At 43.0% G+C, this 11,221-nt stretch overlaps 1 protein-coding gene across 2 annotated transcripts in view; it reads right to left on the minus strand.

Moving 5' to 3' along the window:
• The window catches only part of cracr2b (calcium release activated channel regulator 2B), a 167,385-nt gene extending 162,525 nt beyond the window's left edge, over positions 1-4,860 (minus strand). For both annotated transcript variants that reach the window (XM_059975514.1, XM_059975512.1), the window contains exon 1: positions 3,728-4,860. The gene's annotated coding sequence lies outside the window, so the exon portion shown is untranslated. The remainder of the gene's footprint in view (positions 1-3,727) is intronic.
• Positions 4,861-11,221: the final 6,361 nt, after the last annotated feature.

The raw sequence follows: 11,221 nt of genomic DNA on the forward strand, positions 1-11,221 counted from the left end.
TTTAGCATGAGTCATCAAAACTATAAAGATACAAATCTAAGATTAAATTTATATGAAATAAAACATAGATTTCCTTGCAGCATTAGATCTACTAAAAATTAAGAACATGTAGTGACTTTTTGAAACATTTCATGTTACAATGTTAAATTCTAGTCTAAAGATGAAACAACTGCCATAGTATTCTTATAATCATTCCTATTTCCTGTTACAAATGAAAAGTTAAGATAAAATGTATAAGAGTCATCATTACTTATTTCCAACCTTATTCTTCAAAGGTGTGGATAACACCAAGATTGGGGGCAGAGTAGACAGTGACAAAGAGTATCAAAAGCTTGCAGTAAGATTTGGACCAGCTGGAAAATGGACTGAAAAATAGCAGATGAAACTTAATGCAGACAAGTGTAGGGTATTGCACTTTGGGAGGTCAAACCAGGATAGGACTTACACAATGAATGATAGGGCACTGAGGAGTTCAGTCGAACAGGGAGATCTGGGAATACTGATCCGTAATTCCTTGAAAGTGGCATTACAGTTCGATACGAGTCATAATGAGAGCTTTTAGCACATTAGTCTTCATAAATCAGAGGATTGAGTACAGCAGTTTGCAACATTATGTTGAAATAGTATAAGATTTTGGTTGAGGCTAAATATAGTGTATTGTGTGCAGTTCTAGTCACCTACCTACAGGAATGATATCAGTAAGATGGAAAGTGTTCTGAGAAAATTTACAAGGATGTTGTTGGGACTTGAGCCCTTGAGTTATAGGGAAAAATTGAACAGATTAAGACTTTATTCCCTGAAGCATAGGAGAATAAAAGGAAATTTGATAGAGGTATACAAAATTATGAGAGATATAGATAGGTAAATACAACCAAGCTTTTTCCCACTGAGAGTGAGTGAAACTAGAACTAGAGGTCATAGGTTAAGCATGAAAGGTGAAATATTTAAAGGAAACGTCTTCACTCAGAGGATGGTGACAATGTGGAATAAGTTGCCAGTAGATGTAGTAGATGCAGGTTTGATTTGCAGATTTAAGAGAAGTTCGGATAAGTACATGGATGGGAGGGGTATGGATGGCACTGGCCCAGGTACAGTTTGATGGGACCAAGCCGCATAACAGTTTAGCATTGACTAGGTGGACCTGCTTCTGTGCTGTAGTGCTCCATGACTTTATGACTCCAAGTTGTTCTCTAAAAATGACTTGACCTAGAAAAAAATGGTCCTGACGAAGGGTCTCGGCCCGAAACGTCGACAGCGCTTCTCCCTATAGATGCTGCCTGGCCTGTTGTGTTCCACCAGCATTTTGTGTGTGTTGCTTGAATTTCCAGCATCTGCAGATTTCCTCGTGTTTACGTAAATAAATCCTTCAACATCATTCAGATCCTCTCAATGAAATCCATATTAAATAGTGAATTGCTATTTATAATTTCTTAACAGATAACTCTGGAGTGATCTTTGAGGCTTTCAAACTAAAATCAATGTTATTGTACATGGGAGAAGTAGACAGAACAAATAGGAAGAGTGTGACAATATTATTGGTCCTAATCAAGCTCAATAAAAAGCACTCCATCCTCATGAATGAGACAATAGAGGAGCGTTCTCTTCAAAACTGCACTTCATTCTCAAATAATTATAATATTACTGTGTAACGTCCTAAATTGAATATCTTAGCAGCAATAAACCATCTGCTGGAGAAATTCTAAGCGGTCAAGAGTCCTGCTGCAGAATTTAAAAGTTCAATGTAACCTTTATTATGGAAGTCCAGTATGAACTCTGAGATTCATTCCTGCAGGCATACTCAGCAAATCTATAGATTAATAACTATAACAGGATCAATGAAGATCAACTGGAGTACAAAAGACAACAAACTGTGCAAATGCAAATATAAATAAATAGCAATAGATAACAAGAACATGAGATAACAAGATAAAGAGTCCTTAAAGTGAGATCTTTGGTTGTGGGAACATCTCAATGAATGGGCCAGTGAATGTGGTTAACCCCTTTGTACAACAGCCTGACGGTCGAGGGGGAGTAATTATTCTTGAATCTGGTGGTGCGAGTCCTGAGGCACTTGCGCCTTCTGTCTGATGGCAGCAGTGAGAAAAGAGTTGAACATGAAACATTGACAGTTCCTCACACCCCACTTCCCTCCTCATGTCCCACCCCCTCCCTAATCAAATGTTGCTCAACCTACTGAGCTCCCCCAGAGGATCGTTTCAGCTCCCACTTTCAGCACCTTCACTCTCTTGTGTATCCATCTCAACAACCAGTTGGACGAGGAACTGCTTTAGTCTATTTCACAATAATATTGTGTAAAATTGTTTTCAGAAAAGCAAGGGAAGAAATGGATGAAAAGGGTGATGGAGTGAATGTCTTTTTCTTCTTTCCACATTCTAAATTTATCAGATTATTGCACACAGTCTGTGCCCAGTCTTCAATCATACTCTTTGCCTACCGTGTATTTTTAAGTACCAGCAACGGAACTGTGCTCAGTCAAAGCTGGAGTAAGAGGAAGAGGGAAAAGCATAACTAATGAGGAAAGAGAAAAGGATAGTTAAAAGGAAGTGAAAGAATAGGAGAATATGAAAGTGCAGATTAAAAAGTTAAGAGCAGCCTCATTTTGCAGATACACAGAAAAGAAGTCTACTATCCCTTCATACAAACATCAGTAGGAGTAGGGAATTCAGCCCCTCTTGCCTGATCTCCCAATCAATAAGATCAGGGCTGATCATTTACCTCAGTGCCACATTCTTGTTTTAAGCCCCATCTCTTGAATCCCTTATTATCAATACAAAATCCATCAACGTCCCTCGTGAATGTACAGAGCCTCATAGACACATTGTATCAAAAATTCCAAAGATTCACATCCTTGGTGAAGAACTTCCTTCAAGTTTATTGTCATTCAACCATATACATGTATACAGCTAAATGAAAAATCATTCCTCTGGGGCCGAATTGCAAGGTACAAGTACGTGTAGTTACACACACAGCACATCCTGTATATACAGTTACAATCCAGCACGTACAGTCACAAAATAATATTAACACACTTCCCAAATGGCATAGCATGAAGATTGGCAGGTTGACAAAAAGTGTGAGGTGTATGTTTATATAAGACTCTATAATGTTACTGACGCTGTTATAATCAAACAAGAAGTTGCATAAGTATGTGAAACAGCAGCAATAAATGATGAAAAGTGATTAGTGCAGAATAAGAGTATGTCTGTGAGTTGGGGAGTGTGTCTGCGTGGGGGTTGGGAGCGAGAGTGTGCTGCAGCAGGCTGTTAGAAATCTAACAGTACTCTTGCTCTTTGAACACCACGGCCAAAAGCAATGCTATCCCTACTTCACCATTAGAGCCTCATAAGTATTTTCCATGTCCAGAGAGATCCCCCCCCCCCATTCTTCCAAACTGAGGAGGGGGAATAACCTAACAGGGCACCATTTCAATAATTCCCACACTCAAGGAGAGGAAATTAGCTTCCGAAGACCTGAAAGCCTACTCCTATAATTCAGAGGGGCAGTAGCGACTGTAGCCGGTGCTTGTAGAGAAATCCTTTTGCTTCTAACTTTTCTTATTGCGGTGTGTGTGTTGGGGGGGGGGTACTGCTGGGGTGAGAAAAGAAAATAAGTCTAGTACAACTTTAACATGGTTAAATTCATTTATGATTAACACCTCCGCGAGCTGCAATTCTACTGCGCTCTATGAGTTTAAATGCAGATTTACCTGTAATCCCGGTCCGGGTTCGAGCAGGCAATCCCCGGAGTCTGTGGCCGCTGAAATACCTCCACACTAACGCGGGGGAACACAGGTGTACACTTTCGAGCCAAGTTGCGATTCCGCGCGGGCTGAGGGAGATCCCATACACCTTGCGCCCGCCCTGGCCCAAAAGGCTGGTATTCCAACCGGCCGCTTGGAAGTCGCTTTATTTCCCAGCGTGGGGAAGCTCTGGCCGGGCGCTCCAGGTGCTGTTGTGGAACTGGAATTCAGAGTGAACTGTGCCACAAGTTATCCTGAATCCACTCCTTCCAGGAGACCTGGAGTCTCTCTGTTTGCAAGCCGGATTACTGCAGCCAATTTCCGGAAACGAACCGCAGAAAATCTGGTTGCTAAAGACAAATATTGTTTCTCCGGGACCGAGAGAAACTGCTACAAGTTTTATATTTAACGTTTCACTGCACTCAGGGCTCTAGTGTTGAAAGCTGATACTTATACTGTTTCCTGACAGGCAGCTCGCCGATGTAATGGTAAGCAAATTAGTCTTGAAGTGTCTCAGACAGAAAGGTGAACTGTTCACTCCTCTCCTGATGGTGCCTGCCTTGCTGAATTCCTGTGTGTTGCCCAGCCTACAATGTCCTGAGGTTCAGGATTAGACAGCATGGAAACAAACACCAAACCATTCGCACTGATTTTATTTTATTCTCCACTTCAGTAGTAGAGCCGGGGGTCAGCATCGAACGCGTGTCGCTGGATCCGCGAAGGCACCAACTCTACCAGCGAAGCGGCCGTGGCTCATTGAACCGAGCAGGTGTAAAGGGGCCCTGTGTGGAATTGTAAGCAATGAGTTTGGAAGGGAAAACTGTACTTAGGGTCATAGCAGCTCAAGACAAACCATTCTTCAGGCAGTTATCATAACCGGGGACGAATGTCGCTATGCGTGATGATGTGTTGGCAAACACGAAGTACACTGCAGATGCTGTGGTCAAATCAACGCGTACAGACAAGCTGGATGAACTCAGCAGGTCGGGCAGCATCTATTGAAAGGAGCAGTTTCCGGCGAGACCCTTCGTCAGGACTAAAGAAGGAGGGGGCAGAGGCCCTATAAAGAAGGTGGCAGGTGCCAGGTGAAAAACCAATCAGAGGAAAGATCAAGGGATGGGGGAGGGGAAGCAGAGAGGGGATAGGCAGGAGAGGTGAAGAAGGAATCTAAGGGGAAAGCACTATGGGTAGTAGAAGGCAGAATCATGAGAGGTGATAGGCAGCTAGAGGAGGAGGCAGAGTGAAAGTGGGATGGGGGAAGGGAGAGGGAGGGAATTACCGGAAGTTGGAGAATTCGATGTTCATACCAAGGGGCTGGAGACTACCCAGACAGTATATGAGATGTTGTTCCCTCAACCAAAGTTTGGCCTCATCATGGCAGTAGAGGAGGCCATGTATGGAATATCTGAATGGGAATGAGAGGGAGAGTTGAAGTGAGTGGCAAACCTTCTTTAGTCCTGACAAAGGATCTTGACCCAAAATGTTGACTGCTTCTTTCAACAGATGCTGCCTGACCTGCTGAGTTCATCCAGCTTTTTTGTCTGTCTTGATGTGTTGGCAGTTTCTTCAGGGATGAATAAACCACGGGGAATAGAGGAGCACAGGTGCAAAACCTGCACATTACCCTTTAGTTCTTCTGTCACTTCTCCTGAAGTTATTTAAATCCATGACCTGCAGTGGGATTTTGATTTTAAACTGATTTACATTTTTTTGTCTGATTAGGGATATTCGTGGAGACAAATTGGAACTATGGGGGAAAGGGAGGGGACAGAACTAAGGGCGATCCCCATAGTTCCAATTTCCCATCATCCCTGCCTTATCTGGTTCCAATATCTACTAACTTTCTGTCCCTTCTCCCCACTGGGTCCATCTGTCCATCGGCCCTCCCCATCATCTGGGTCTATAGTATTTAGTAAGTTAAGCAAACTGGCTGGTCTCTACCAAAGTGAAGCTGAACATCAGTTGGAAATACCCCTATTCTAGAGGATCCATATGGGCCTGATGCCCTGCCACAGTCAGAAGCTGAGATGATATGCACTGTAAACAATGTCTTGCTGGAGTCCGAATTCTGAAAATTCATCTCCACTGGTGGAACAGTTGGTGCTTGTGAGCTCCTGAGTTCAAGATTGATTAGATCTTCAAATATAGGGCAGTTGTCCAGGGAGTTGAACAGTATCCCAAGTCAGAACAGGGCAAAGCTGTAAACCTGATCCCGCAATGTCACCTGAGGTTATCGAGCTCCAAGCACTAGACTGAAGGGTAGGTGAGAAAAAATGTTTTTATTCAGCAAGTTTTTGGAATCTAGTCGGTAACTGAAAAGGAAATGAATGACATGAAAATAGAGGAGAAGGCACAGTTGTAGTCTATAGACTATATATGCCTTGGCATCGATTTGGCACAGACATTACATAAACCTCCTACATTGCCTCCACTTGTCTCCCAGTTTGTGGTGGTCCACTTTTAACTGGTACATTCTTAAAATTCTATTGAGTGCAGTACCCATTTAGCCCTCACCTGGTTTCAATTCTCACCTGCCAGCTTGTACCCGCCCCCCTCCCAACTTCGTATTCTGGCTTCTTTGACCTTCTTTTCCAGTCCTGATGAAATGTTCGCAGCCCAAAATGTTGACGGTTTATTCCTCTCCATAGATGCTACCTGACCTGCAGAGTTCCTCCAGCATCTTGAGTGTGTTGCTCTGAATCTACAGAATGTATTATGTTTCTGTATGGTACTATTCCTTGCAGTGCACAACAGTGTACTAATAATGCTATTCCTCTTTTCACTAAGTACAAGTTATTCTTCTCCCCGTCTCTTCCTGTTCACCAGCAACCTAACAACACAGACTGTTGGTACACTTCATTCATTCTCCTGTGTACGAGCTCACAGTTGCCACTACTTCCCCACCATTTGGTGCTCTAATTGCCGTCTGCCCCGTTATCAGTGACTCGTTCAGCTTTGCTGTCCCTCAGAATGCACTTTGCATGTGATGGATTCCATACAGGATATGTGTAATTGTAAGATGCAAATATTTGATGACTTAAAAATCACAGTTCAATGACAGGGAAGCAATTGTTCAGCAAATTTACACACAATGGTAAAAGTAGTTATGGCAAGTTTTGCATTTGGATTGCATCCTGGAATACAGGGTGACCTTGAGAGCTGAGTAATTTAATAAACTGGAATTGTAATGATAACAGATTATGTTTGGAAAATTATATTTGTGTTATGCTTGGCAACTCCAAAACATAAAACTAATAGAAAGGAAAACAAAGGTGCTGGGAATGTGAGTCTAACTTTGTTTTTCACCTTAGCAAGCCATGCACGTATGACATGGTGGCATGATATCGCATGCCATTTATATGCCATTACATATAACCAAAATTAATTATTTAAACAAAGAATGCTAAATCAAACTATATAGTTACAATATTAGTCAAATACACAGCACTCCTTCCTCCCTGCTTAGTTGTGAATTCCAACTTAATTTTGAATGCATCTCAACTTATATACGTATATACAGTATACTATAGAATACAAATACTGTATAGACCTGTACAGTATTAATAATGGCTTGGGTCAACTGTCTTGTAAAGAAACTGCCCAGAAAAAGGCAATGGCAATGGTAGAAAAATTTGCCAAGAAAAATCATGGACAGACCATGATTACCTGTGTCATGTGACACAGCACATAATGAACGAACAGACTGTTTCGATCTTAGCAGCATAGAACATTTTTTAATGCCCCATTCGGGCCTAAAGATTTAATTGCTGTGGGGGCTTTCTTACCCTTGTGGGATAATGTCTTCTCTAGAGGAGCCTTCAACTTGTCTCAACTGTTTGTCCTGCAAACCTTCTGAGATTGGGTTTGAGGAGATCCAAGCATGGGTATGAGGAATAACCCAGGAACAGCTTAGCTGGTGAGTTGTTGGCTGTGGAGTGTACAGTATTGCGATACACAAGGAGGAAAATGGCGAGCTTCTGATTCAGTGTCAGCGTACTGTGTTCTGATGACGTTGCTTGCAGTGTGTTCTTTAGACTCTGGACAAACCTTTCTGCCAAGCCATTTGTAGCTGGGTGGTACAGAGCAGATGTAATATATCATGTTCCATTCATTTTCAGGAATGACGGAAACTGTTCCACAACAAACTGCGGTCCATTGTCACTGACTAAATGTTCTTAAACACCAGTGCCTGAGAAGAGGCATCAACACTGTGCAGGACTGTAGTGGAGGCTATTGGGAACACTCCTGTCCACTTCGCAGCTGCATCCACTACTACCACAAAGTACGTGCCCATATTGGCAAATTCCACATGAATCCTCTGGAGAGGGATGGGCTCCGCCGGGTTTCAGGTGCCCGAAACACACCATACGATGAGCAATCACCAAAAGGATCAGAGGAGAGAGCTTGTCATGATGGCGCCCCGACAACTCCAGGAGTGCGCGCGCACACACACACACACACACACACGCGCACACACACACACACACACACACACACATGCACACACACACACACACACGCACACGCACACACACTCACACACTGACACAATAAGGACTGCAACAGTGACACATCCTCTGGCCTTGGGGCATCCACCTTTGCCTGAATTTTCTCAGCACACTTGTGTAATCTTTGTGCTTTGTGAGCACAGTAAGTGATGTTTGGTTTAAAGGATTTATACTTCTATCTCCATTTGTAGGTAAGCTCAGCTAAGGTCACTTTGCTGAAGCGTTTTCCTCCATAAAGGTTTGCAAAGATAACCTCTGTCTTGTACAGAGGGTATTGACCTACTTTCAGTACTGGGTTGATGGTGACCTTAAAGCCACCACGGACCCTGACTATTCTTCTTGGCCTCTGGGACCACTGGCTTTGCCCATGGGCTCCACTCAACATTGGAAAGAATTCCTTCAGCCTCCATGTGGTCTAGCTCACTGGCTACTTTATCATGGATGGTATGAGGAACTGGACAGGTGTGAATTTTCCATTGCCATCCCTGAACACTGTTGTGGCACCATCCTGTATCGTTCTCAATTTGCTTTCAGCTGACTCTTTTGTAGGGGGTGTGGCATGAAAATGGAGGGTGGGTCTCCAATCAAGTTGCAGTTGTCTCAACCAATGTGGCTGGTTCACTGTTTCAAATGTCATTCCCAAATTAGTTATCTTTTCCCCAGTCTAAGTTCTTAGATGGAAATCTCCAGGCTTCAATTCGTTATCTTTGAAATGCCATTTAAACTCATTTTGTGGAATGACTGAAGCAGTCGAGCCACTGTCCAATTCTATTTTAATTAATGTGCCATTCACTTCTGGTGTAAGCTATATTGCTGGTCTATTGTTAATTTTCACATTTTAAATCTCAAGGCTGCGCAGTCCTGCGTCACTCATCATTATTGGCTTTTTTTATCAACAGCACGGAGATTAATGCTCCTTTTGAAACTGCAAATTAATGTTCTATCTTTATCTCTTTCCTGAACAGTCAATTTATTTTTGACTGCATGACATGCTCTTTGTATGTGTCCTCCTTGGTTGCATTTTCTGCAAGTTTCGCCTTTAAATCTGCTTTGGTCTGGTGCATGCAAGCCTCTGCCACAACAGAAACACAATTTGCTCAGCCATTCTGGTTTCTGTTTAGATGTTGCAATTTTATTCATGTTTACTTTCATTCTTGACTGCAACTCAATTGCGTGTTTGTGTGCTATTTCATTTGCTCTTTTAAATGCGAGTTGTGCTTCAGTTAAAATCTGTTTCTGAATGGTTTCCTGTAAGATTCCACAAACTAAACAATGTCTCAGTGCATCATTAAGCTCATTGCTCAGACAATGCTCAATCTCTTCAAATCAGCTGAAATGGACTCACCTCCTTTTTGATTCTGCTTATGAAACATAAAGCATTCGACAGTCAACAATGGTTCCAGTTCTAAATGTTCCTGCATTACTCTCACGATATCAGCTAAACTCATTTAATCTGGTTTGAAGTTTATTCATTTTCTACCTTTCTTAACACAACCATGATCTTTTCTGAAGAAACCATGTGCTTTGTTTTTTTTTAACTCAAGTGTCTCACTGTGCTTGAACAAGTAAGAAGTTGACTCAGGTTCATTTAAAACTTCCTCATTGCCACTCTTAAGTTTTGTAACTCCAAAGAGTAAAACTAATTGCAAGAAAAAGACAGGAGCCCAGGAGAATAGATTTTAGTTGCATTTTATCTTTAAGTGAGGTACGGTGTGTGATGACTGAGAGAAATGATTCTTAAGGAGTCCATTTAGAATGTGCTGACACAGAAAGAACGTGCAAAGCAACTTGCAGGGCAACGTATAAACCAATTTGCAAAATCAGGATGAAACAATAGCTTGCTGATTAAAGAAGCGATACAGGTAACGGGAAGACATGCTTAACGGTTGAACAATAACGGTGTTAATGCGCTGAGGCTGATAAGTGGGCCAAAGGGTAGTCACATTTGTAATTTTGTAATGAGATTAAGGAAGAATGTCTGCACCTCACATGGGTGCAACTCACAAAGTCGTAAACAACTAGGGTATAAAAAAACTGTGCAAAGTGTAATTCGGCACTCAATCTAGCAGGAGCTGGTTGGGTCCGACTCTGCAGACTCGAAAAATAAAGTTTACCGTTCTGCAAATTGCTGAGACTCAGTGTGTTTCTGACAACGTGGGGGCTCGTCCGGGATCCACACTCCGGCCGCGGTGGACACGAGGAAGGACATCGGAGACGGTGCACCCCGCCGAGTTTGGCGGTCCCTGACTCCTTGCTCGTCGCTCCAGCGCGGCTTGAGCGAGTGATATCCGGACAGCGCAGAGCGGTAAACGGGGAGAAGGGGACAGTACCTGGTACTGGAAGTCCCCAGGACGCACCGGGTAAGTGCCTACTATTATAGTAGAAAGGTGCGGGAATAAGTAAGGACGGAGAAGACCGGGATCGCTACCCGGGTGTCCTCCTGATTAAGTAAGAGCGGAATAAGATGGGAGGGGGTGGCTCTAAAAAGAAAGAGGAAATGGAGAGACCGGGACCATACCCGGGGGTTCCTCCTGATAGCCCCCTCGGTAGAATGTTTGAGAATTGGGGATGTGGAAGACTAAAAGGGAAACAAAAGAAAAAAATGATACAGTACTGTTTAATTTGGTCGAAACAGCCGATAGAAAAACCTGCGGTCTGGTGGCCGCGGCTTGGGTCTGAGGAGGATTGGGTACGACAAGCCTTAAACATTTACGTTAATTCAAAACCAAATGTAAAACCGGAAGAAATTGCTTATGCTTTTTGTTGGGCTCCCTGGCCAGGAGTAACAACAAAGAGTTTTAAATTGGGCATTAAAGGGGAGCGGAAGTGAGACCCACTCGATCATTTACCCCCTCCCTATGTCCAGCCTTCTGCGCCCCTTGCGGGAGCAGAGGGAGGACGTGAAGAAAGTGAAAAGAGAGGGATGTTAGGGAAAAAGCAAAGGCAAGGATCG

Source organism: Hypanus sabinus, chromosome 7 (genome assembly GCF_030144855.1).
Source record: "Hypanus sabinus isolate sHypSab1 chromosome 7, sHypSab1.hap1, whole genome shotgun sequence".
NCBI lineage: Eukaryota > Metazoa > Chordata > Chondrichthyes > Myliobatiformes > Dasyatidae > Hypanus > Hypanus sabinus.